This window comes from Phoca vitulina, unplaced genomic scaffold (assembly GCF_004348235.1).
Source record: "Phoca vitulina isolate PV1807 unplaced genomic scaffold, GSC_HSeal_1.0 scaffold6, whole genome shotgun sequence".
Taxonomy (NCBI): Eukaryota; Metazoa; Chordata; class Mammalia; order Carnivora; family Phocidae; genus Phoca; species Phoca vitulina.
The window spans coordinates 42,703,383-42,730,418 of NW_022589709.1; positions in this window are offsets into that span (position 1 = coordinate 42,703,383).

Sequence of the window (27,036 nt, forward strand, 5' to 3'; positions counted from 1 at the left end):
AATACAACTGAATTAAACAATGGTCACAGAATAATAGAAGCAGCTAAACCCTGTCTAGTTTCTCACTTAGTGTCTTGCCTCATCTTTGTTGTTATCCTGATTCCACACTGCTACCTGACTATAAAACCCTGTCCTTTCACTCAAAGTCTGGTCGTGCTCTTTGTATGGTGTCTGACATTTATTTTTAGTCTTCTCCTTCCTGGTCCTGGCTTACTGTTCTATCTCTGCAAGCCACTTCCACCTACAGTCTAGACATGAACCATTTGAAGTTACTTCTAATTCTGTGATTTACACATTTGTAAAAGAATGGGGGAGGACAAGGAGAGGCATATGTCTTACATAAAAGTTAAAGTCTGGATCTAGTTCTTTGCTGCAGAAGTTTTCATGGATCAAGTCTGCAAAACCATATCCAGTAAAATGGGAAAATCTTTTTAAAGTTTCCAAATAAGAATTTAGAAAATAATTAATAGCATTAAAGTCCTGGGTAAAATGGATTTTAAATGGATGAGAACATTCCAGCATCAGGAAAGCATTGCACATCTTATCTGTGTCAGTGAACAACTGAGGGATCAGCTATATACATTTCGGTACCTTTGTATACATTTTGGCTTGCAATTAGCTCGAACCCAAGAGCTTAAAGGTTAGCAGCCTATTTTCACCATCACTAATTATTAAGATTTCTGTTCATCATTGCTATGGGGTTGTGACATTTTCCTGCTGAAGGTGATTTTGTTTTCCCTCTACATTTCCTCTCTTGGCTTTTCTTACTGGTCCGTTGGAAAGAAGAAAATAAAAATGGATCAATGTGGCTAAGTGAAATAAGTCAGGTAGAGAAAGATAAATACCATATGATTTCACTTATATGAGGAATCCACAAACCAAATGAATAAAACAAGCAAAAAGCAGAATCATACCCATAAATACAGAGAACAGATGATTGCCAGAGGGAAGGGGGGCAAGGAGATGGGCAAAATGGGTGAAGGAGAGTAGGGGATACAGGCTTCTAGTTATGGGATGATTAAGTCCCAGGGATTCAGCATAGGGAATGTAGTCAATGGTACTGTAATAGTGTTACATGGGGACAGATGGTAGCTACACTTGTGGTGAGCATAGCATAATGTATACACTTGTTGAATCACTATGTTGTACACCTGAAACTAATGTAACATTGTGCATCAACTATACTCAAATTCAAAATAAAAAAGGAAATTCTGTAATATGCTACAATAGGGATGAAACTTAAGGACATTATGGCTAAGTGAAATAAGCCAGTCATAAAAAGACAAATGCTGTATGATTCCACTTCTATGAATAGTTAGAGTAGTCAAAAGTCAAAATCATAAAGACAGAAAGTAGAATGGTAGTTATCAGGGTCCAGGGGGAAGGGAGAAGGGAAAGCTATTATTTAATGGCTACAAAGTTTCAGTTTTATAAAAAGAGGAAAAGAGTTGTGGAGATGGATGGTGTTGATAGTTGCACAACAGTGTGAATGTATTTAATACAGTGGGACTGTACACTTAAAATGGTTAAGATGGTAAATTTTATGTTATGTATATTTTACGATAGAAAAATTGAAAAAGAAAAAAAGGATCCATGTGAAAACGTAGTAGTTTGCTATATGACTACTACTTTTCATTGGAGTTTAAATGTCTAGCATTAGTCTGCATTCAAATGAGCCAAGAGATGTCCTTATCAGTCCCAAGTTTAAGAGTTAACACTTTGGTAAAGTGTTAATGACGATGCCATTCAGATCATTTTAACTCAGGCTATAAAAGGAGGGTTTATCGCTTTACTTCTTAAGAAGCACCACAGAAGTAACGGAAATTGTGCTTTAATTTTTACAAGAAGGAGGAGAGGGGAAAGAGAAAGAGGAAAGAGGAATGTGGCAAAGGTGTAAATAATTGCTAATGAAGAGTTGATTACTCTTGCCTTTTTTTCACTTGTGCCTAATATAGTTGAAGGAAAAACTGTGGCTATAATTTCCAATCTTCCAATCTTAGCTTTCCATAGGTGACATAAATTTTAAAAGTAGAAACTTCCAGGGCGCCTGGGTGGCTCAGTCGTTAAGCGTCTGCCTTTGGCTCAGGTCATGATCCCAAGGTCCTCGGATCGAGTCCCACATCGGGCTAACTGCTCGGCGGGAAGCCTGCTTCTCCTTCTGCCTACCACTCCCCCTGCTTGTGTTCCTGCTCTCGCTATCTCTCTCTCTGTCAAATAAATAAATAAAACCTTTAAAAAAAAAAAAGTAGAAACTTCCAAAAGTTAGTAAAAACACTGAAGTGTTTTTGTGGGCTAGAAGCTAGTACGAGCCCAACAAAGGGTTAAGAAATCATTCCTCTACTCTGGGGTCTCTGGCTGCTCACTACAGCATGGATGTGGAGAGCAAGCCAAACAACAGTGAATGTGCATTGAATGTGAGAAGAAACAACTTCTCAGATTTTAAAATCAGACCATAATTCTTTTTTCTTAAGAATATCATCTAACTTCTAGAAATTACTACTAACATCTATTTTTATGAAAATATAAAATTGGAAGGAAAAGAAAAATGTCCTGTTCTCAGCTTAGTGGACAGGGGTCCCCGTGTGGTATACCAGTGCTGGGCATTCATCCAAGCCCTTGCTCATCCTGGAGATAAGACCATGACAGAAGTTCCACTGATCAGACAGAGTTCTCGGTTCAAAATCTGTTACTCATTCATCTGAACAAAGGAACTTGCTACTTACTCTCCTGGGTTAGAGAAAAGAATTTCAAGAGGTTTAAGAACTCAAAACCACCCAAATTATTTTGTTCTGAACACATAGGCTTCTACAGAAGAGTGCTTTCCAAATGATGCCTAGTGGAGTGCCAGTGTACTTAAATCATTCATAAACATAATGATAATGATAGTTGAGAGGAAATTGTTCCTAACCCTTAATTCTCTACCAGCTTGTTCTGTCCAGCAAGTCATAATATCTCTGCGAGTTATGCTACCACTAAAAAAATTTACTAAGAGCTCAAAGATATTGTCCAGCTTGCTTCCTAGAAGACAACCAATGATGAGTATCTGTGAAGACACATGGTCTGCCAATTAGAATGTTTCATGAGGTCTTTGCTAAACATTCAAGATTCCCATCCCTGATTTTTGTCAAAGAAAAACTGGGTATAGTGACATTTAGAGTTTCAAGCTGACACATATTTGGAAACTGTAGGGTTTATTTATTTGACTTTTTTAAAAATTTCTTTGCATACAAAATTTTTTACTTAGATATTTTCCATTATGATTTGCATACATGAATAAATTAAGTTAGATCATTTTACTCCAATCAGGATGACAGGTATATGCACCAGATAACCAGCTCAAATACTTATGGATTAAGGAGTGAGGGATTCAGTTGAAAAAGACTGGCTGTGAAGAGGACCCTGATGCTCTAATACGTTGTTAGGGCATGTTCCAAAATGGTGTTGTATGCCATGGCCAATCTGAGAACGGGCTTGACCAGAGGGCTATAGCTGGGCCGGGATAGAGTGCACTAAGGCTACAGAAGTGTCAAAGAAGCAGGATATACCTAAAAATGTGCTTACTGCTTCTTCTTTAAACACCTTGTCCCCTACCTCCTCTCTTCAGTCACTCACCTCCTCAAAAGTTGGCTACTAGGAATGGTGGTTTCTTGGCAACCACCCAGTCTCCTCTGTCCCAGTCATGTTCTGGATGTTTTCCCTCTGCTTAAGTTCCTCTGCCCTATAGCTCACTGCCCTAGCTTCTACACGTTTTGTGTCCTCAGCTCCATAATGATGCCTTCCAGTTTTCCCATGTTCTCTGGTGAGGGGAAGGATGCCTTTAAATAAATACAATTGTATGTATTTGTACTGTTCAATTCTGATCTTTGTTTACTCCCATCTCCAGAAACTCCTAAGATTTTATTTATTTATTTGAGAGAGAGAGAGAGAGAGAGCTCAAGCACAAGTGGGGTTGGGAGGGTGGGGAGAGGGAGAAGGAGAAGCAGACTTCCCACTGAGCCGGGAGCCTGACCAATGCTCAATCCCAGGACCCCGAGATCATGACCTGAGCCAAACGCAGATGCTTAACTGACTGCGCCACCCAGGTGCCCCTCCTAAACTATTTTTTACCCCAATTATTAACTAGTTTTTACCCGCCACTGTAAGTCTCACTCTAACTTCCATTCTGGTTTTTGGTTTTCCTAATCCAATCCCCCAAGCCTTCTTAATTTCCTTGATAAGCTCTTATTTTCTGCCTCCTGTTCATGCATCATTTTTAATTCTATATCATATCAATGGGGTAGTGGAAACAATTGAGAGTGTGGATGCCCTGGATCAACTGGTTCAACCTGTGTCACTGGCAAGTGACCTTAAGCAGTGACTTTACTTCTCTTTCACTTAGACTCCTCATTTGTGCAATGGATGAGTCAGACCATATGATCTAGAAAGTCTTATTTCAAAGCTTCCATGGCTCTGTAACTATTCCTATTCCTCTTGTTCCTCTTGCAACTCAGTTTTTAATGTTCATTTGGTGGCAACTCCCTCCTCCTCCCAACCTTTCCCCTGCAGTACTGAATACTGTTCATCAGGCTGTAATTAATTTAATTTAGATGTCATCTCTTTAAAACTGTTCTTGAGGGAATAGAATGTGGCCTAGCATGTGACTTATCCAAGGATAGATTCCATCTGAGTTAGTTCTATCTCCTTGTACAGATTCCTAAAAGTTCCAGCCGGGCCATCTACGGACAGCCATGACTGCTGCTCCAAAATGTCCCTCACATATATCACCCGGCTTTATATGTAACATAGGTTTTCCAACAGAGCATTTTAAAATACCTTGAAGGAGCCCTAGAAATGCAACTTACTATAGATGCAGTCTATAAAGTGAGCTGTCATCAGAAGGGAATAAACAACTTTTGCAAGCAAAGTGGCTACATGAAGAAACAAAGGTTACAAATACCTTTGTTAACCTCATCAAAGAGAACAGGCATATTTGTCCCTACACACACAAGGAAACTCCAAAATTAGAACCCAATCCATGAATACACATATATACTTGTACAGGCGTCAAGAACGATCAGTGGGAAACACCAATAGTTCTTTGCCAAGTTACTCTTTGTAAAGACAAACAAGATTGGGCCACAGAGACATCATTTATAATATTTGCTGAAAATGTAAGTTAAAAATCTTATTGGTTTTTCCTCTCTCTTCATTTTATATTTTGGGATCAACATAGCAGACAATGCTTTCTGTGTTTTACCTGTTATTATTTTGGAAAAGAACAATGTTTGGCAAATGACTATTTAAAACCTACCAAAAATCACTAATCAAGATTTCCTATATACTACCAATCGTTTCTGCTCTTAGAAAGAAATGAAATACAGTAAGAGACATTAAATAACATAAATTTCTCCTTAAGCTGTAAGTAATGTAAAATTCTCTTTAAGATATAAACAAAGGTGCTATTTTGAATTCAAAAAACCCTTCAATATTTTACTACTTATAGCATAAATATGAACATTTGGGCACTTTTCTTTCATACTCTAATCATGAAGAGACAATAAATACACTTAATAGTTCTGGAAACAGCAATAAGATGAGGGTGAATTAGGAGGAACAAAATGTCACATAGTTCAACTTCCAATGCCATTAACATAGACTACATATTTACTCACATGACACTAACCAGTCCTGAGAGCTTGCTTTGACATTAAATTAGAGATTTTAAAGGCTACTTCAGATAAAGGTGATAATAAATAAAGACAGAGTGGTAATAATGTGGATAAAAATGTGCTTGAATTTACCATTACATTGATGGATGGATTCTATTTTTGCTGGGAACATTCATAACACTTTTTCTGTCCAAATAGTATTGGAAAAGAATTCTATCGCTGTGTACCAGTGGTTCTTAAATTATAGCATGCATCAGTAGCTCTTGAGGTCTTATTAAAACATAGATTTCTGGGCCCCACTCTCAGAGTTTTTAATTCAGTAGCTAGTACTGCTCATCCAGGAACCCCACTTTGAGAACTGCTGCTGTATGTGATACCCAAAAGCCACTTAATGTATCTCCCTGCCCATGCACAGGAGATGGTGAACAAACCATGAGGCATGACCCATGACAACTGGGACCTAATTATATTCATTATATCATTAATGATCTAATTTTAAAAGCAGCTCAGCTAAAGTACAGAGACTGGATCATAGGTCAGGGACCTTATGAGTAATATGAGGAACTGAATGTTCATCCCTGGTCACAGGAACAGGTAACAGATTACCAATAGCAGGTCTGCCAGTGAGAGTTACGACTTTCACCTCCCTTTCCCTACCCACAGAGGCTCTTCAGGGAAACTGTTAACTACTGGTGTCCTGTGGGTGTCACAGCTCTCCTGGCACTGCAGAGAGGAGACTTACACCCGAGAGAGCCAATGTCTAAGTGACAGAAGGGCAATGGGGGGTGAGGGGGTGAGGCTGGGGTGGATGGGGTTGGGGGGGTGGGCAGGTACTTGACAAACCATAGAAATTCAGGAAAAGTTGTGCAGAATGAAATGAGAGAACTATCGCCTTTGCTCCTTTTTGAAACACTATAGAATGTTGGGAAAATCACTTCATCTACTTGAGTCTGTTTTCTAACTTGTAAACATGGCTGGGAGGACATCTCCATTGCAGGAGATTTTGAAAATGAATAATAAATACATCTGTATACTCAAAAATGCACTATAACTCTAAGAGATGGTTCTGTGTTAACCTTTTCAAATATTCTCACATATTAATATTTCAGTAACAAAAACAATGCTGAATTTCTTATTGATATTCTTCTATTCAATAAAATAGGTCCTTGACATTGTTAGAATAACACATTCATCTGCACTTCCTTCTAGGCAGGGGCCCAAATGTATTTTCATTTAAATTTATTTTAATTTTTTTAGATTTTAAGTAATCTCCACACCCAACGTGGGACTCAAACTCACAACCCTGAGATCAAGAGTCGCACACTCCACCAACTGAGCCACCCAGGCACCCCCTCATTTAAAAAATTTTTAAATTTGCTTTGTAAAGATTTGTCATTTTTCCTAAATGTTTCTACCTCATTATCGAGTAAACTGTAGGACAACCAAGTATCTGCTACTTTATTTTTACTTGACCTGTCACTCTGATATTGATTATTCAGTACTTGAACTTCTCTCAATTTTTTATAGCATTCTTTTTTTAAATTTGTTCCTTCCTCTGACCACTCTTTCACACTTCCTCTAATAGTTTGTCTTCTACTACCCACACTTTAATACCAACTTTCTATGCTTTTGTTTTAAGCTTCAATTCTCATTCTCTATGCTGTCTTTGGTGATTTTATTCTATCTATTATAGACTGTTAGTGTCTCTCCAAATTCATATGTTAAAGCCCTAACTTTCAGTGTGGCTATATTTGGTAATGGTGAGTCTAAGGAAGTAATTCAAGTTAAATGAGGTCATAAGGGGAGGGGAGACCCCGATCTGTTAGGATAGCAGTGTTATAAGAAGAGACACCAGAGAGATCGCTCACTCTCCACGTTCACACACCCAAGAAAGGCCCTATGAGGACATAGCAAGAAGGTGGCCATCTATAAGCCAGGAAGAGAGCCCTTAACAGAAACCAAATTTGCCAGCACCTTAACCTTGGACTTCTCAGTCTCCAGAACTGTGAGAAAATAATTGTCTGTTGTTTAAGCCACGCAGTCTGTGGTATTTTGTTATGGCAGCCTGAGCACACTAATGCACGGTCTCTTGACTGTAACTCCCAAACCTATGCTGATGGACAACAAACTGAGGCCTCTTGTCTAAGCTCCAGTTATGTATTTAGCCACCAGTTTGCAAGTCCTGAAAGACCAATGGGAAGCTCACACTCAATATTTCCAAACATAGTCTGTTTTATCTCCTCTCAAATCTGCACCTCTGAATGTGTTACTTCTCTGTGTGACTTACTCATCACCTAGGCAAGAAAGTTGGAAATTGTTATTTCTTTATTGATGTCTGTCCTCTTTTAAGATACTTGAAGGCCAAAACCATGTCTTTGAACCTATGTATCTCTAGAATGATATTCAAAACCTGGAAGTTTATAGGCACTTAAAAGTGAGTAAATGAGGATTAGGTATACTCTGCCACTTTGTTCACTCTACCCTACACCTTTGAGCCAGCCAGACTGACTGACTTGCCAGTTTCTGATGAGAACAAATTATGACACCTTCTTACCATTCTCCAAGCACTCCTTTCTGCTAAACTCACAACGAATACATTCTAATCCCACCAGTCTTATAACCTAAACTTTGAAATGTAACTATCTTTAGTTTTGGGTCTTGCATTTCCCCTTTGGACTTGCCAACTTCTCTGTTTGATCTTGATTTTTCTGGCTTAACTTAGACTCTCTAAGGATTTTAACATAAAATTCAAACCTTGGATATTTCTGTTTTGAGCATCTTGTAGAAATTCTTTGCCTCTAGCTCTGGTCATAGAAGCTGGAACAGGGTCACTCCAATCCTCTTTGAGGTGGGGAGGGTGGGTGGACTTGTATACATATTTTAATTATAATAGTAGTAGTAGTTATTCATTGAGTGTCTGGGTTTTGTACTAAACATTTTACATAGAGATTCTCATTCACTTCTCATATTAATTCTATAAAGCAGATAGTTACTATTTCCATTTTGTCCATGAGGAGATTAAAGTTTAGGGACATAACTTATTGGAGGTCATACAGCTCATGAGTGACAGAACACAGATTGGAATCAAGACAAAGTCTGAAGCACTATGCTTTGAAACACAACTAAACTTCAGATTTTCCAATTGCTAATTAGTAGATCAAATCTGAGTATCGGATGTGTAGTGTGCACCCAGCTCAGGGTACATCCTGCCAATGCTGTGTAAGTTACCCAAATAATAGAGTTCAGAGGTTGCTTGCTCAACTGTTCAGCAGTGGTCATTAAAGTAAACACACGGGTAAAGACTGGGAGCGAAAATGATCTCAGTCCTGCAAGCCCATGTGGAATACAAAGTTTATTCTTTCAGAGAAATAGGATTAGAAGAGACTACTTCTGTCACATATCAGAAGTGATTTAAGAAGCTTAATCACCCTTGGGCATGGGATAGTGCTTCCCTTAATGTTTTTCAAGAGGAATGTCATGGGCTGAGTCTTCTGTCCTAAGCGCAGCTGTGGAGCATATAAAATAATTTGCCTGCCATAAAAAGCACGTGTTTCTAATTGGAAATGTAATGGATTAACCAAATGCCACCCATGTGACTCTTAAAGGAGTCCATTTAAAATAATAACCTATTTAAGAATAATCACTTAAAGTGTATCCTCTCTAAGCTGCTCCTAGAGGCAGGACACTTAAATTAGTTTAACAAGAGTGTTTTAAAAAGAAAATTTACAAACTGCTTGTTTTATCACTTTCTTTTACAGTTGGCTGTTCTTGCAAATGTACCAGTGTTATTAGGTTAATTTTGTTCTTTATCCTAATGTATTTAATAAGAGGAAATGAAATTGTGTCCTAAAGAGACACTCATTCTCCTTGGTCAAACCTGGCAGTGATTGTGCAGGATAGTTTCTCTAAGAGTGGGGTCAATACCTCAAAGGAGATCAAAGAATATTATGAAGTACCACGGGGAAGTGAGTTGAGAGACCCCTTAACAAAAATCTTCTCCTTCCTATGAGCAACCATGTATTTGATGCCCTAATGTCACACTGCCTTTGCTCTGTTAATAACTCCTTTTCCTCTGCCATCTAACCATCTACCCACCTCACTAGAAAATTAAAGAATATAACATTGGACAATGAGTTGCTATGTGCACACACATGTTATTGAGTAAAAATCTCAGAGAAAATTTACAAACTAAAATACAACATATCCATGGGGATTTAAAACATCTTAAGCAGCCTTTTGTTTGCTTTACATCTTCTAAGTAAAAGTTACATGGCTATATTCAGTTAAACATGAGCCAGTCCCCATGTAGCACTTCTTCCATAGGGTATATACAAAATGATAAGGCAAAAATGGCTGCTGTGGGCTCTCCAAAGATATAGAAAAAGTTTATTTGGTGTTAAAGAAATAAGCATAAATTTAAGTCCAATTCAATTACTTTTCAAATATTTTTATCAAATAAAAAATAACTTAGGGTATCCTGCAATTGGCTAGAATTTAGTGTAGGGGGTTCTTAGCCTGGAATCCCTAAACTTTCCATATGCCCTCCAAAGGCTCTCTGAACTTTTATGGGAAAGATATACTTTTTATTTCAATACCTCTAACTGAAATTGATAAGTGCCTTCAATTACTAAAATAGGAAAAACCTACAACACAGCATTAGCAGTATCTATGGTTTTGTCACCAACAGATATCACAAATATTTTCATATCACATTAGAGTTATGGCAAGTATATTGAACTATTGTTATACTTATTTTAAAATTCTGGTAACTATCAAATGTATCACTTGATCTTACTTATTAGTAAAGAAGCACATATATTACTATTCAGATGAACCATATGAAATTGTCAATATTTGTACATTTTCTACCTAAGAAAATGACAGTTGTGTATGATTCAGCCTAATATATTATCATTTTGCTTTTAAAAAGTTTAATAATTGTATTTCAATAGAATTTTTTTTGTTAATTTTGTGTTTCCTCTTATGTTTTAAAAACATTTTTCTGAAAAAGGTTCCAAAGGTATCTCAGACTACCGAAGGGATTCATGATACAAAAGTAGTTTAAGAATGCCAGTGCTTAAAAAATCTTGGCTCCTAGTTCAGACAGATATTAATTTGACTTCCCATTTTATCACTTAATAGCCGTGTGACTTTGAGTACATTATTTAACTTCCCTATGCCTCAGTTATGTCAAATGAGATCAAATGTAGAATATACACTGATTTCCCATAGAACTAAGGGAGATACTTCCTGCTCAGTGGAATGATACTCAATACATGTTACTACTACTCCTAGTTCTATCACCATATTTGTTGGGGTTTTTTTCTTGTTTTTTTTTTTAAAAAGGGGTGTGTGTGTATTTAAATGATTTCATAGTTGCTATGGGTTGAATTGTGTCCCCCAAAAAGATATGTTGGAGTCCTAAGCCCTAGTACTTGAGAATGTGACCTTATTTGGAAATAGGGTCTTCAGAGAGGTAATCATATTAAAATGTTATTAGGGTAGGCCCTAATCCAATCTGACTGGTGTCCTTATAAAAAGGGGCAACAGGAAATGTGGACCCAGAGACAGACACGAACAGAGGAAAGACCATGTGAAGACCAAGGACTGGAGTGATGGATCTATAAGCCAAGGAACGCTAAAGACTGCAGGCAAACCACTAGAAGCCAGGAGGGGGCAAGGAAGGATTCTCCTACAGGTTTCAGAGGGAGAACGACCTTGATTTCAGACTTGGAGCCTACAGAACTGAAACAATACTGTTTTAAGCCACTCAGTTTTTAAAACTTCATTGCAGCAGCCTTAGGAAAGCAGTAAAATAGCATTTTAAATTTCTATTTTTGGTGCATGTTTTAGTATACCTTTTTGAACACAGTGCAGTTTCAATAATATATATATGTATGTGTATATATACACATAAATGAATTTCTTTATTTGTATATGGATCCTTAAGGCTCTTTTCAAATTTAACATGAATTAGAAATTGACATTAAAAAATAGCTCATAAATGACCATGATTTTGAATCATTATAAAAAAGGAAACATTTAAAGTACAAAAGGAACTGAATTATATTGATGAGTAACCATAAAAAAAGGCAACATACACCAGTGATATTTTATTTCTCATTGGTTAGACTAATACACTAATACTAATTTGTCATGAAACACTGCCCATTTAAAATGAGGTCTATGATCACTGTACAGAATGATGTCATTGAAAGGCCTTGCCTGGAAAAAGAAGCTGAAGAATCAATTTCTCTCAGTTCTAAAAGAGGAGCATTGTGATAAAATCAGTGTTTCGCCTCATATAGTGTTGTATTCTCTGTGCTCTTCTAAAGGTCAGATGGGGTTCCAGGGAATTACTTGTCACCTGCAGTGTTCCTTAAACAAAAGCACTAAAAACTGAAAGGAAAAAAAAACCTGAAAAGAATTCTTCAAAGTAAGCTTTTAAGAAAACAATCATATGCCCTGATTTCTAAGATTTGCATCCATATGAAGAAATACATCTTATAGTCTTTTGAAATGTGGACATCATTGCCAAGGTAAGGCATGTCCAGTCAACTGCTAATGTCTGAAGAACTTAGCTGCAGGTGAGGGGAAAGCCTGGGCTGCTTGGGGCAGGATTTGAGTGTCCTTGAATTTTGCGAGACACAAGTCAGCCATTCAAAACATTACTTCTTTTATACAGTGCTTTTCTACAGTTAGAGAAAAAGTTACACTTTTTTTTTTTCTTTTGCTTGGGACATAATGCTTTCCTTTGGAGCTTATGTTGATGTTGTTTGAATGCAAATGAAGAAAAAGACAGCACATAAAAAAACACATAATAGTGTTTATATTCACATTTTTCATCCAGACAATTTTCAGCGTAAATAAAAATAAGATCCCTTCTCACTCAAGTACTTCACGATGCTGTGTGCTCTGGTCTTGGTGAGAATTCATACAGGAATAAAGAAGGGGTCACAAAATGCTGAGAGAAAAAAATGGGTGGTTTCAATCATCACTGGCTTAGGAAGTATTTTTAAAATCTTGTCATAGTGGTAACTTCAAACTACTACCTTAAATGTTCTAAAGGATTTCTGCTTCCACTCATGAAGGATTAACTTCTAAAGAAATTGCCCTCCTGCTCTAAACAATTATAAGTCTAGGAAAAAATGAAGTTGTTTTCAAACACTGGACTGTACACAGCACGGACATGTGATTTCTTAGAGAAGGGAAGCTGAGCACTAGGACTGCCCGACTCACGGTCTGATCACTGTTTTTTGGGGCCTGGGGAGGAGAGGAAATCCGAGCAGCCTGGAGATCTTGCTGCCTTGAGGATACAGAAATGAGAGCGGAGGGAAGCTTAGGCCCCTCAAATGTGTATGGCCAAGAAGTGGAGCTGAACAAGAGGAAGCTCTGAAGATCAGGGGAGATCCAAAAACACACTAAGGAAACAAAGAACCCAGCTAAACACCTGCTCTGCGGAGAAGGTCCTCCCCAGTCTTTGGCTGAGAATGAATCTGCACAGAGGCAAGGTGGAGCTCCTGAAGGCAAAGGAAACAACCACAGGTGAGGAAAGGTCAAACATCCCCAAAGTCCCACAGAGCAAGCAATAGTCTGTATTCCGAAATGTTAGAGGGGGAAGATCTCAAAATACAAGAGATAATTGAGGAGCATCTTCAGAAAGTGTCTCACTTTAGTAGTGGAGTTAATAAATCCCTAGAGTAAAGGATGGGCTGAACCTTTACTCTCAAAGCTTAAAAAGAAGCCTTAAAACGACTGAAGTTATTCCAAGTAACTTAACTGTGTCTGCAGAAAAATCCAACACTCTTTAAGTGACAACAAAATTCACTCAAAAATGTAAAAATCACATCTAATTATCAACTACAAGGGTTATGGAGAAATAGAAAAACAGAATTCAACCAGGAAAAAAATCAATAAACAGACACAGAAATAGCAAAGATTATGAAATAATCAATCTTTTGAAATAGCAATGATAAGTATCATAAATATCAATATTGCCCTCATAATGAAGCCTACCCAGGCTGTCCTGTTTTAAATTGTAATGCTCCTCTCTTTCACCCATACCCTGCCCACTTACCCTGGTCTGTCTTTTCATAGCCCTTCATCTTCTAACAATATATGTAAAACTATTTTTGACTTATTAGCTTAATTTAAAACCTATTAGGTGTATTTATTTAATCAATCTACCATCTGTTTTCCTCTGCTAAAATGTAAGCTGTGTGGGAGCTAGGCTCTCCATCTGTCTCATTTACTGGTATAATCCCAGAGCCAACAACTTTGCCTGGCACATAGTAGGAGCACAACAAATTTGTTAAAGGAAAAGTTATTGATCATCTTTTACATTCATAAAATTGTCCTAGGTTTCTGGAAGCTACAAATTAATTAACATCAATTCTGGCCTTAGGTTCTTTGGCGTGAACATAAGAATGTTTAGTTACACAAGCATATGGCTATAGAATTCAAACTTTTTCTCTTTGGAAATGCAAATTGAAGATCAGTTCATGCCCATTTCTTCTTATTTTCCCTACCAATTTAAATATCATTTGAGGTACCTCTGTAATGAGAGATTTGAAGACATAATTTTGATTCACAAATAAAAATACCGTAGAAGTACTGGTGTAATGTAAATGGATCTCAACCAGAATTGATTTTTTTTATTTTCCTTTTGTTTATACCCTAGTTCTTAAAAGAATTTTGGGATACATGCAATAAAAACATATATACAATAAGAGAGTTACCATTAAGATAAGTAAAGGAGATATATGATACCAATTAGAAGAAAGAGATTATTATCACAGAAAACTGGAAGATATTTTGAATCTGAAACGTGGTTCTGAGCTTTTAGAGCACAGCAAAAAGGGAGTATAAATACATAATTACTCTTATTTAAAAAAAAAAAAAAAACAATAGCAACAAAAAGAAGTATATACTATTGTTTATAGAGGTAAACATTAAATTCCTGGCTTTAAATTCTAGGTGAAATTTGCCACTCAAATTATGTTTATAATAAACAATTTATAATGCATAACATAAGGGATAGTATCTTCAAGCCCAATTTTATAGAAAATTTAGAAAATATTCCTTATATGCCTAGTTTTTGAGACAAATTTTAGAAATCAAAGCTTAAGATTAAATAGTAACTCACAGAAGGCATTCATATGTGGAGGTATAATAAATTGCTGATGAGATATACTGATGCCAGGATATGGTTATCTAAAACATCAAACTATTTTCTCAAATAGTATTTGTATCAATAGTATTTTGATAGTAGTAGCAGACAATTCAAAACTGAGCTCCCTAAAGAATCAAGATTTTTCTATAGCATTGATAAGTTTTATGTGTTGGGAAAAAAAGGGCAAAGGTAACAATCTGTTCTAAAAGGTGAAAAGACTGATTTGCATTCCAGCCTTACACATAGGCCAACTCTCTTCTGCATGTGAGATACGGGGGTTGGGGGGGTGGGGAGGGCAAAAAAATAAGGCCCACTTTTTCTAAAATAGACCTTTTAATTTGTTCAAATGACTAGGCACAATAGAGACTTCAGGGTTATACTCCATGAAGTTTGAACAGATGTTGCTTTGGCAAATTTTAAAGGCAGGTGTTACCAATCAGTTGTACCATAAGACAACCTTGATCGGACTTGCACAGGATGTTAGGTTTTGAGTAACATTGCAATCTGATGGACCAGCCAGAATGAATAACTTGCTAAGTAAGGCTAACTCTAAAGTAGCTGAATAGCTGAAGGAGCTATTATTCAATAGAATTAATATTTTAATATAAGTTGGACAACTGCACACCAGGAGAATCCTTTTGAAGACCAGGGTTTGATTATTTATTCTATAAATAAATTGGAAGAAAGTGAATCAGTCTGATCAGACTCATTGCAGAGTCAAGCAATTATAAGACATTACCTTAGGGGCACCTGGGTGGCTCAGTCATTAAGCATCTGCCTTTGGCTCAGGTCATGATCCCAGAGTCCTCGGATTGAGCCCCACACCGGACTCCCTGCTCTGCAGGAGGCCTGCTTCTCCCCCTCACACTCCTCCTGCTTGTGTTCCCTCTCTCGCTGTGTCTCTTTCTGTCAGATAAATAAATAAAATCTTAAAAAAAAAAAAAAAGAATATTACCTTAAATTCTCTTGGGAATATGACTGGATTAAAACAAAGATTTTAATAAAATATTTATCAATTAAAATATTATGTCTATAATATCTCTAGCAATAAGCAATCAGAAATTTAAACTAAAGTGCTATTTACAATAGCCTCAAGATTATTAAATACTTTGAGGGGCGCCTGGGTGGCTCAGTCATTAAGTGTCTGCCTTCGGCTCAGGTCATGATTCCTGGGTTCGAGCCCCGCATGGAGCTCCCTGCTCGGTGGGGAGTCTGCTTCTCCCTCTCCCACTCCCCCTGCTGGTCTTCCCTCTCACTGTGTCTTTCTCTGTCAAATAAATAAATAAAATATTTTTTAAAAAGATTATTAAATACTTCGAGAAAGATCTGATAAAGTATGTGTCATTCCCGTACTAAAAAGTATAAAACTCTGAGAGAATTAAAGAAGAGTTAAATAAAGGGAGAGAGATACAACATGTATGGCTCAGAAGAACCCAATATTGCAATTCTTCCTAATCAGATTTATAGATTTAATATAATCCTTGTCAAAATCCCAGAAGATATTTTTTGGAGAAATTTACAAGCTGATTCCAAAATTCTTATGAAAATGTAAAGGACCTAGGATAGCTAAAACAGTCTTGAAAAAGAATAATGAAGTCGGAGGATTTAAACTACCTGATTCAAGACAAAGTCAATATGTAGAAATGCATTGCATCTCCACATACTAAAAATGTAGCAGAAAGTTAAGAAAACAATCCCATTTACAATGGTACCAAAAATAATAAAATACTTTTGAATAAACTTAACCAAGGAAGTGAAAGACCAATACCCTGAAAACTGTAAAACAATGATGAAAGAACTTGAAGATGACACAAAGAAATGGAAAGATATTCCATGCTCATGGATTGCACAAATCAATATTGTTAAATGTTCATGCTACCCAAAGCAATCTACAGATTTAATGCAATCCTTTTCAAAATACCAATGGCATTTTTCACCAAACTAGAACAAATAATCTTAAAATTTGCATGGAACTATGAAAGACCCCGAAGAGCCAAAGCACTCTTGAAAAAGAAGAACAAAACTGGAGGTATCACAATCTCAGATTTCAAGCTATACTACCAAGCTGTAGTATCGAAACAGTATCATACTGGCACAAAGATAGACACATAGGTCAATGGAAAGGAATAGAGAGGCCAAAAATAAACCCACAATTATATGGTCAATTAATCTTTGACAAAGGAAGCAAGAATATGCAGTGGAAAAAAGACAGTTTTTTTTTAACAAATGGTGCTGGGAAAACAGGACAGCAACATGCCAAGGAATGAAAGTGGACCACTTTCTTACACCGTACACAAAAATAAACTCAAAATGGATTAAAAACCTAAATGTAAGATCTGAAACCATAAAAATCCTAGAAGACTGCACAGGCAATAATTTCTCTGACATCAGCCATAGCAACATTTTTCTAGGTATGTCTCCTGAGACAAGGGAAACAAAAGCAAAAACAAACTACTGGGACTACAACAAAATAAAAAGCTTCTGCACAGCAAATGAAACAATAACATAACTAGAAGACTACCCACTGAATGGGGGGAGATATCTGCAAATGATACATCTGATAAAGAGTTAATATTCAAAATATATAAAGGACTTACACAACTGAACAGCAAAAACACAAGCAATCCAATTTAAAAAATGGGCAGAAGACCTGAACAGACATTTTTCCAAAGAAGACATGCAGATGGCCAACAGACACATTGCAAAGATGCTCAACATCACTCATCATCAGGAAAATGCAAATCAAAACCACAATGAGATAGTATCTCATGGCTGTCAGAATGGGTAAAATCAGAAACACAAGAAACAAGTGTTGGCGAGGAGTGGAGAGAAAGGAATTCTCATGCACTGTTGGTGGGAATGCAAACTGGTGCAGCCACTGTGGAAAACAGTATGGAGGTTCCTCAAAAAACTAAAAATAGAATTACCATATGATTCAGGAATTGCACTATTGGGTATTTACCCAAAGAGTACAAAAATACTAATTCAAAAAGATACATGCACCCCTATGTTTATTGCAGCATTATTTACAATAGCCAAATTATAGAAACAACCCAAGTGTTCATCAATAGATGAATGGATAAAAAAGATGTGAGATACACACACACACAAACACACACACACACAATGGAATATTATTCAGCCATAAAAAGAATAAAATGCTGCCATTTGCAACAACATGGATGGATCTAGAGAATATAATGCTAAGTGAAATAAGTCAGTCAGAAAAAGACAACCATATGATCTCACTCATATGTGTAATTTAAGAAAGAAAACAAGGGAACAAAGAAAGTAAGAGACAAATAAAAAACCAGATTCTTAACTATACAGAACTGATGGTTACCAAAGAGGAGGTCGGGGGAATGGGTGAAATAGGTGAAGGGGATTAAGAGTACACTTACCGTGATGAGCTCTGAATAATGTATGGAATTGTTGAATCACCCCACTCTACACCTGAACCTAATATAACACTGTATATTAACTACACTGGAATTAATACTTTAAAAAAAGCAAACATACACACACACAAATAAAGCTACAGTTAATCAAGACATTGTGATACAAATATATTAATGGAATAGAGTTCAAAAAGATTCACACATACAAAGGTAAGAGGTTGACTCAGGGAAGAAAGCAATCTTTTTAACATTGTTGACATGCTGGGAAGTTTGGATATCCATATGTGAAAAAATCAACTTGGATTCTTACATGCACCAGAAAAATTTATTTATAATGCATCACAGATCTAAATGTAAAACCTGAAACTATAGGACTTCTAAGAGAAAACAAAGGAGAAAATATTTGTGACGCTGGGTCAGGCAGAGCTCCAAAAACATGGTCCAAAAAAGAAAAAGCTAATTGGAATTCATCAAAATTCAGAACTTCTGTTTTTTAAAAGACACTGATAAGGGAATTAAAAGGACAAGCCACAGACTGAGAAAAAAGTATCTGTAAATCACATATGTTAAAGGACTTGTATCCATAATCTACAAAGAAATCTCAAAACTCATTAATAAGAAAATAATTTAAAGGAAACATGGCACAAGAATTGAACACTTTTCCAAAGAACATATATTATAGAATAAGTGATGATTTCAAATGATGCCCAACATCATTAACCATTAGAGAAAGGCAAATTAAAATTATCAGTGAGCTACCACCTTAAACCTGTTAGAACTGCTAAAACTAAGGATACTGACCACACCAAAGGTTGTTGAGCATATGAAGAATCTGGAACTCCTATATCCTGCTGATAGGAATATAAAATGATACAACTGCCTTGGAAAATAGCTTACCGGTTGTTTAAAAAGTTAAAGATACCCCTGCCATATGACCCAGCCATTCCTATTTCAGATATTCAAGGACTCAAAGTGTTTGCTTCACATACACTGTTTCTCAGGAAAGTACTGATGGATATTCTTCAGTATAATGAGAACATAAACCAAGAGGTAAAAAGAAAATGGCCCAGACAAAAGGAGTCACACCAAGGACAGAGTCAGACTTTGTAGTGAAAGAAGTTTCAGGAAAGTAGCAGGTCTACAATAAGCAACCCGACAAGGCTGGAGCAGACAGGTGGTTTTCAGAGGAAAAAAAGAATCACAGTTGGTAGGTTATGTGATAGGTTTAACAGTGTGGAAAATTTTATTAAAAAACAGAACGGTACTATTGTAGGAGATAATAGAGAAATAAATGAAAAGCATAAGGAACTGATGCCAAAAGAAAATGAAAAATTGGCCAGTAAACAGTCACAATATACTGTCTCAGGCACAAACAATATTTTTGTACATATTAATGAAAACACCAAATATTAATTTAACCAAAAATTGTTATATATTTTATAGGAAAGATCAGGTAAGGGAGAAAATGTGTAAGGGAGCAGAATACTTTATTTGTTGCAAACCAATTCGAGCCAATCGAGTCCTGCATAAACCCTTAGGTTTTTTGGGTTTTTTTTAAGTTAACACAGAAGCCTCCAAAAATGTAAGTGGGTGAATTTTAGCTACTTTTTAACATCCTCTAACCAGACTTTAATGAAGAAAGCCAAATTACATCACATGTTTTCACCTGTTACGTAAACATTTATCAGCAAACAGGCACACAGACAATTCAGGAGGTGTCTGTTCGCATACTTTTAGGTGTTCTGGCCACACCCAGCAAAAAGAGTTTATCAGAGACAAACAAGAATATGTTTTTAAGGCAAAATTCAGTTAATCTTATGATCAGCAACTGACAACAGTGGAGAGTCTTCTCAAATTGGTCTGTTGAGAAGACTCTCTAGGAATTAAGCCTAAAATCAACCATAAAGCTATTAAGCTCCAGGCTTCTCCAGATTATTTCCCTGTATGGGTGAGGGCGTGTCTAAAATATTTTAGCCCGTCCACATATCTTGAATACTGCTAAGTTCATACGGAAATCTCTTTCAAATTTCCCTTTACAAGCCACTAATTCACCTGTGGAAACTCATGTTTTTACATTTATTATACTAATTATCAAATCCAGTGGTGTAGGAAAAAAAAAAAAAAGCAAGACACACATTTATAGTGACAGCCTCTGGAGGGCAGGTTTCCTGATTAGAATTCTTGATGCCACACTCAGTATCATTAGACCAACACACACATGGCTCATTCTGTGCTAAAATATTTTGTTTTTATTCAGTTTTTATTTTTAATTCCAGTTAACATACAGTGTTATATTAGTTTCAGGTATACAATAATTCAACATTTCCATACATCACTCTGCACTCATTACAAGTTGTGCTAAAATATTTAGTCTGATGAAAGTCAATAGATGAATGTTGAAAGTGAATAAAAGAACCAGAGATATAAGCATATTATTTAGAAACTTGAATGTAATACGAGAAAAAAGCTGTGAGAGTTTCAAGCGGTTACCCCTAGAGATTGAGGGGTGAGCTGATGTGTGGAGTGGGGCAAGGGACAACCCTATTTCATTTTAAGTCTTTTGGTACCGTTTAAATAATCTTTAAGCCATACACATGTATTTCTTTGCTAAGCAGAAAATTAATTCAAGTAAGATAAAAGGTGAAAATAACAGCCAGGATAGGAATCCTTTCTTGGGGGAATTGAGAGGTGCTTCTGCTCCCCTATGTGGGAGGAAGGGATAAAAGCTTCCAGTCTCCCATGTTTCAGAAAAACATTTCAGTTGTTCCCAAGACCCACTGATGTATGCAGGCACTTTTGCCGTTCTCTTTTGAATAAAAGAGAATAGATGGATAAGATGATAATAAAATTAAAACTGCATACTAAATGGAATATAGATGAAGTACTGAAAGGAATATGCCTTGCTGCAAATCAACAAAATCCCACAAAGAGTTCAAGACCTTGGTTTGAATAAAAATGAATAAAACTAGGTAGAAAATTTCCTGTATTATACATGACTAGGTTGGGTGAGGATCTTTACGAGGAGAACTGGAGGGACAGACTTCACCCAAGTCCAGGGCAGCCCACAGCTGCAGAACACCCATCCTGTGTCAGGCACTGTGTCCGCTGCTGCAACAGAGCCCAGCGACGAGTAAGAAAGCCCCTGTTGTCAAGGTGTTCACACAGGCCAGTCTGTCGGTGGATATTATCCAAGGTGTCAAATGCCATGGTATCCTCTAAACATGTCTGTTGGTACACACATCTGAAGGTTTCCTCTGCTAGGAATGAGCCAGCTCACTTTTGGAAGAACTAACGGCCACTTAGCAAAGTTCTTCAAGACTTAACTCAAGGTTCACCCATGGTTTTCCTCTGCTTCCCTCAGGGACTTAGAGCCCCCCACTCCTCTCCCTCAGCCCAAGCCATGTCATACTTCCATCATTATACTTAACAGCTCAGCTGTAATAGTTGCCTTTCTAGATTATCTTTTCCAAACAGATTGCACATTTTTTTTTTTTTTGAAAATAAGGATCAGTAGTCCTTATCATTGTTAAATAATTACATAGTGCTAGTGACAGAGGGGCTCAGTTAACGTTCGCCATCATTAGTGAGAAATTTATTGTGGGGGATGCTGAGGGAGACGCTGGCTAACACCTAAACTGAAATTTCAGCATAAATAGGAAGGCATTTACAGGCAGATAAAGGAAGTGTAAAGCACATTTTAGAAAAGTGAGAGTGAGTTCAAAGATACAGTGATTGAAATACCATGGGTTATTCAGAAAATTTCTTATAATTCAGTTGCTATAATTAAATGTAATTCAGATAGCTGAGAAGGGGGAATATTGGGAATACAATTGAAAAAATAGTCAGGGGTCCAATCACAAGAAGCCTTATGTTACATTTATATGGGCTTCATCCTGTAGGTCATAGGCAACTATTTAGGTTTAAGCAGAGAAGTAATAAGATGTGGGGCGCCTGGGTGGCTCAGTCGTTAAGCGTCTGCCTTCAGCTCAGGTCATGATCCCGGGGTCCTGGGATTGAGCCCCGCATCGGGCTCCCTGCTCAACGGGAAGCCTGCTTCTCCCTCTCCCATTCCCCCTGCTTGTGTTCCCTCTCTCGCTGTCTCTCTGTCAAATAAATAAATAAAATCTTTAAAAAAAAAAAAAAAAGTAATAAGATGTGTACCTTTTTTTTTCTCCACAAATAAAAGAGTTTATTCTTTTTTTAAATTAAATAGTATACATTCATTGTGAAAATTCAAGACAACACAGAAGAAATACAAGGAAAAAACAAGAAAGTATGAGAAAAACTTTTAAAATGTCTACCTCCTTGACATACCACCATTAATATTTGGCTGTCCATCTTTTCATGCATCTCTTTATATGACCCCACAGACATGAAATATATGTACATTTTACATAAATTGAATCATATATTTTTTATTGTGTAAACATTTTTAACTTTTTCTTCCTGTTTTAATTAATCTCCTCTTTTCCCCTTCTCTTCCCTCATTCCCACATAATGTTAAAGTGTACATGTTAATAATGATGTATAAATATGATTTTTGCCATTATTTGAGAAAAATGAGTTCATATGCTATTTTCTTCATTTGGCTTTTCCCACTTCATAGGTTGCAGAAACCCCTCTATGTCAACTGGTATAGATCTAAGTCAGTCTTTTTAATGGCTGTATAATATCCCATGGTATGAATGTACTAAAATTTATTCAACCATTTATCTACTGAAGGACTTCAATGTGTCCTCATATACCCGTAGCCCATAGTTATCATTCTTTTCCAGTTTTTGCCAATCTGTTAAGTGAGAAATAGTGTCTTATCATTCCTTATTTGCTTTTCTCTGCTACTAGGAGTTGGCATCACTTTACACATTGGACATTTGAATTGCTCCTCTGTCAACTGCCTGTCAACTGCCTATCAGTATTGTTTGCCTATCATTATCCTACTGAGTTACTGAATCAATCTGTAAGAGTTCTTTCTAAAGAACTGCATAGATATGAAAAATCCTTTACAGACAAGGCATTTTAGAATCAGTATGACAACTGTAAGGTGGAATGAAAGTATGCATTGCCGGAGGCAAGAAAATGGCTGAGAAGACCATTGAAACCAAGTCCAAATGACAGGTAATAAGCACCCAAACTGACACTGGCCATGCTCACGGAAAGCAAGAGGATGGGATGTGGAGATCCCCGTTAGGTATCTCCTAACCAGAGCTTACTGATCACAGAGCCCTTGGCCCCTCACACTTTAACTTCCACCTCAGTTCCCAAAGAGGATACAACGCAAACACTGTGAAAGCAAAGCCATGACTCCAGTTAAGAGAACCAGAAAAAACTCCCCCTTCCAGTCCAAGTCTTCATGTGTAAACCAAAGACCTTGTACTCCTTGCTAGGTTCTTGAACAATAAATACATTTGTGACTCCTTGCTACTGAAAGATGCCAAATTATCCTCTGAATATCAGGAAAAAAAGTATGCATTTTTTTCAGTGATTTTTTATTATTTTTACTTCTTTAAGAATGGGCCACTCATGTTTTGATATGTAGTAATGCTCTCATAAGCAGGAAATTTGGTTTCTTAACCATAATTTCTTAACCATTTCAGTATTGCATCACAAATGAGCTTCCTGGAAGTACCAACTACTTGTCATGGGTTTCTAGTGAAATCCTAGGCCTTGATTTTAGCAAATAGATTCCTTAAACATTGTAACTGCCACTGACAGCCTTATTCGTTAGTGGAAAGCAGTAACTAGAAGTTAGCTTGTATTTCTATCTACTGTTCGATGTGACTTCACCCAGAAATGGAAATCTCTAAATGGCATTAATATGAAGCAAAGACATTTAGAAGCAACATTTGTTAAGGCTTTCAGGGGTGGGTGTGTATGATTATACTCAGCAAGCAATGTTTTGGGAATAAACTGTTTATTTAAACCATTTATTTAAAAACTCTTTGCGGCACTTTAAAAGAAAGGTGTTGTGAAAATCAAAGAATGATTTATTCATATGCTTTGAAAGAAAGGAATTCAGCTTGGATAAAAGACTGGAAAATTCTAAGAAAAAAGAGACTTAACTGAGGTAACCAACTATACATACAAAGAATTTTATGTAGATTCTTAAGGATAAATTTTACTAATATAATTCCAGGTATGATAGATCCCCATTATTTATTTTTATCTTATTTTATTCTAAAAGAAGACTCTATGATCTTAAAAAATTAATACATTTTCAGGTGATCCTACTAATCAAAAAAAAAAAATACTTAATTTGCTTTCCTAAAGCGCTTACTATGGCCCTTAAATAATTTAATCCTCATAACTGCTCCATGAGAAAGGTATTTTTTTTTTTTTTCCAGTCCAGGAAGCATCACAAAATAGTATGTTGCCTAAAATCACAGAGCCAATAAGAAGAAGCAGAGCAGGGACTTGCTCCCAGGCAAGCTTGATTTAGACTGTCTGCATTCGTCCACTTCTCTAGAACTACGCTGGCCACGTTACTCCTGCTGTGGCATCTCCTTCACTCAGTTGGCACTTTCCATGGGCCACACACCAGTCCTCCAACAGAGACATGACCACGTCAACCATACATCAGGTGGTCACGTCACCTGAACTTTTCAACGTCATCTAACATGGAAATAAGCCTGCTATTTTCCCTGCAGAAATTCAAGGGAGTAGAAAAGGGATATGCTGCGGATGCTTCACACATCACTCAGAGATGGTTTTGATGCATAGTAGAAATTCAAATGAATACTAATTTCTCCCTCTTTGAGGTCTTTCTCCAAGCACTTGGTTATTAACATTCATAATCATGATTTTCTTATTTATCAGGCTCCTTCACATGATCAGATATGTATTCCACACAGATCTCCCACGAGACAGGTAACGCAGATACCATCCTCCCTACTTCACTGTCGTGTGGCCTCAAGGGGCAGTGCTGTCTGCAGCGGTTCACAACCTGAACGTGGTGGAGATCTGTCTCAAACCCACACCTTCTGACCCGAAGAGTATTGCTTATGAAAGAACAGTCATTGAAGAAATATTCTGGTTGAAGTAGAAAAGTTCTCCCTCCCCAACAATGGCAGCTCAGTGCCAACACAACCACTTGTCCCCTGAAGCTGATCTTTGTTTTATGCTGGGTGGCAGAGAAAAGAATAACAGAAAGCCAGCCAAGCTTCGTTGAGCACATTTATTGTTCAATAACAAAGCTGAAATCACTTTGTTCTAACAGTTGACTTTCCACTGAACTCTGAAAAAAGTAAGCAATTACTTGGTTCGTGCTATTTCATCAGAATGAATGCTTGCTTGCTTTATTGTAAGCTTCCAGATTTGATCAGTCACACTAGAAATGATAATACCCTTCAGCAATTCTGGTATTTGTCATTTGTTGCTCTATTGTATATTTCCCTAAGCTCCAGATGAACAACAAATTTCTTTTGAGTGCTCCATGTATAAACCATTGGGTAACAGCTATGGCAGGAAGAGCTGCTCAGCACTGATGAGGCTAGGCTAACCAAAGTAATCGTGGATTTCCTTTCCCAGTTTTTAGTCTAAAACTTTCCACAAAATAAAGTCCAGGTGGGCCTGGAGGGAGCTGAATGTGCTTTAGATAAATGGTTAACTTCTGGCAGAAAGCTTTTCATCTGCTGCTTGATTCTACTCTTTCCAAGAAACCACAAGATTTGCCTGTTTTTTTTTTTTTGAGTTGGGGTATTTATTGTTTCTTCTCATTTTATCACTCTTGTGGGGAAATAAGTTGTTCTTTGCAGGTTAAACTTAAGTTCCCATCTAAAATTATGGTTTGAACATTTTTCCTGATACCAATCATTTACATTAAAGCTCCTTTTACTCAGTAAATGTATAATGGCTATTTATCTTGGGACAACATTATGGGGAGACAAAGATGAGTTCATAAAGTCCTTTCACCTTTTCCCTGATACAGAATTTGTGATCTATTACTATATGCGACTATTAAGGAAAACCAGGACGAGGGAAAATACTTGCCACGCCAAATAAAAACAAACATGGAAAGCTTTGTTATTCGAGGAATAAAAGGGGGAATGATAGAATTTCAATGTATTCAAAGATAAACTACTTTCTTCTATGTGCACTTCCTTCAAAGTGCACATATGTGGTTGAGACTTGTTGTATAGAACTGTCAGCTATAAAATAGTTAAAAGCTGAGAGGTATCTACTAAAAATGACAGCATTATTCTACAACAGTTAACCTATAGTTCCCCTTGCTATCTGTATTAAAACAGCAATATAAATTCTCTTAAAGGGATTCCTTAACAAAACAAGGTCATGTATTTTTGAGAAAATGGAGTTTTTTTATTATCTGTTGAAACGGAAGGGCATCTAGCTATTCCTTCTAAAATTATATCAAATTATTAAGGTTAACATGAAAATAAAAAGGCAAGTAAAAACCTCAGACTTCGGGGTGCCTGGGTGGCTCAGTCGTTAGGCGTCTGCCTTCAGCTCAGGTCATGAATCCAGGGTCCTGGGATTGAGCCCCGCATCGGGCTCCCTGCTCGGCGGGGAGCCTGCTTCTCCCTCACCCTCTGCCTGCCTCTCTGCCTGCTTGTGCTCTCCCTCTCTCTCTCGTCAAATAAATAAAATCTTAAAAAAAAAAAACCTCAGACTTCTCTCCACCACAATCTGTTAACTGATTTGTCAATAGTCCATCCGTAATAACTCTAAGGCTTATGACAGTCTTAAGGTACATGCATGAAAGGTTAGCTAGCAGTAGAAACTGATGTTTTACATTGACCTAATACAGTTTGGTCTATAACAGATAGAAGTAGAATTGTACTGTAAACTGTCCCAGATCACTCAC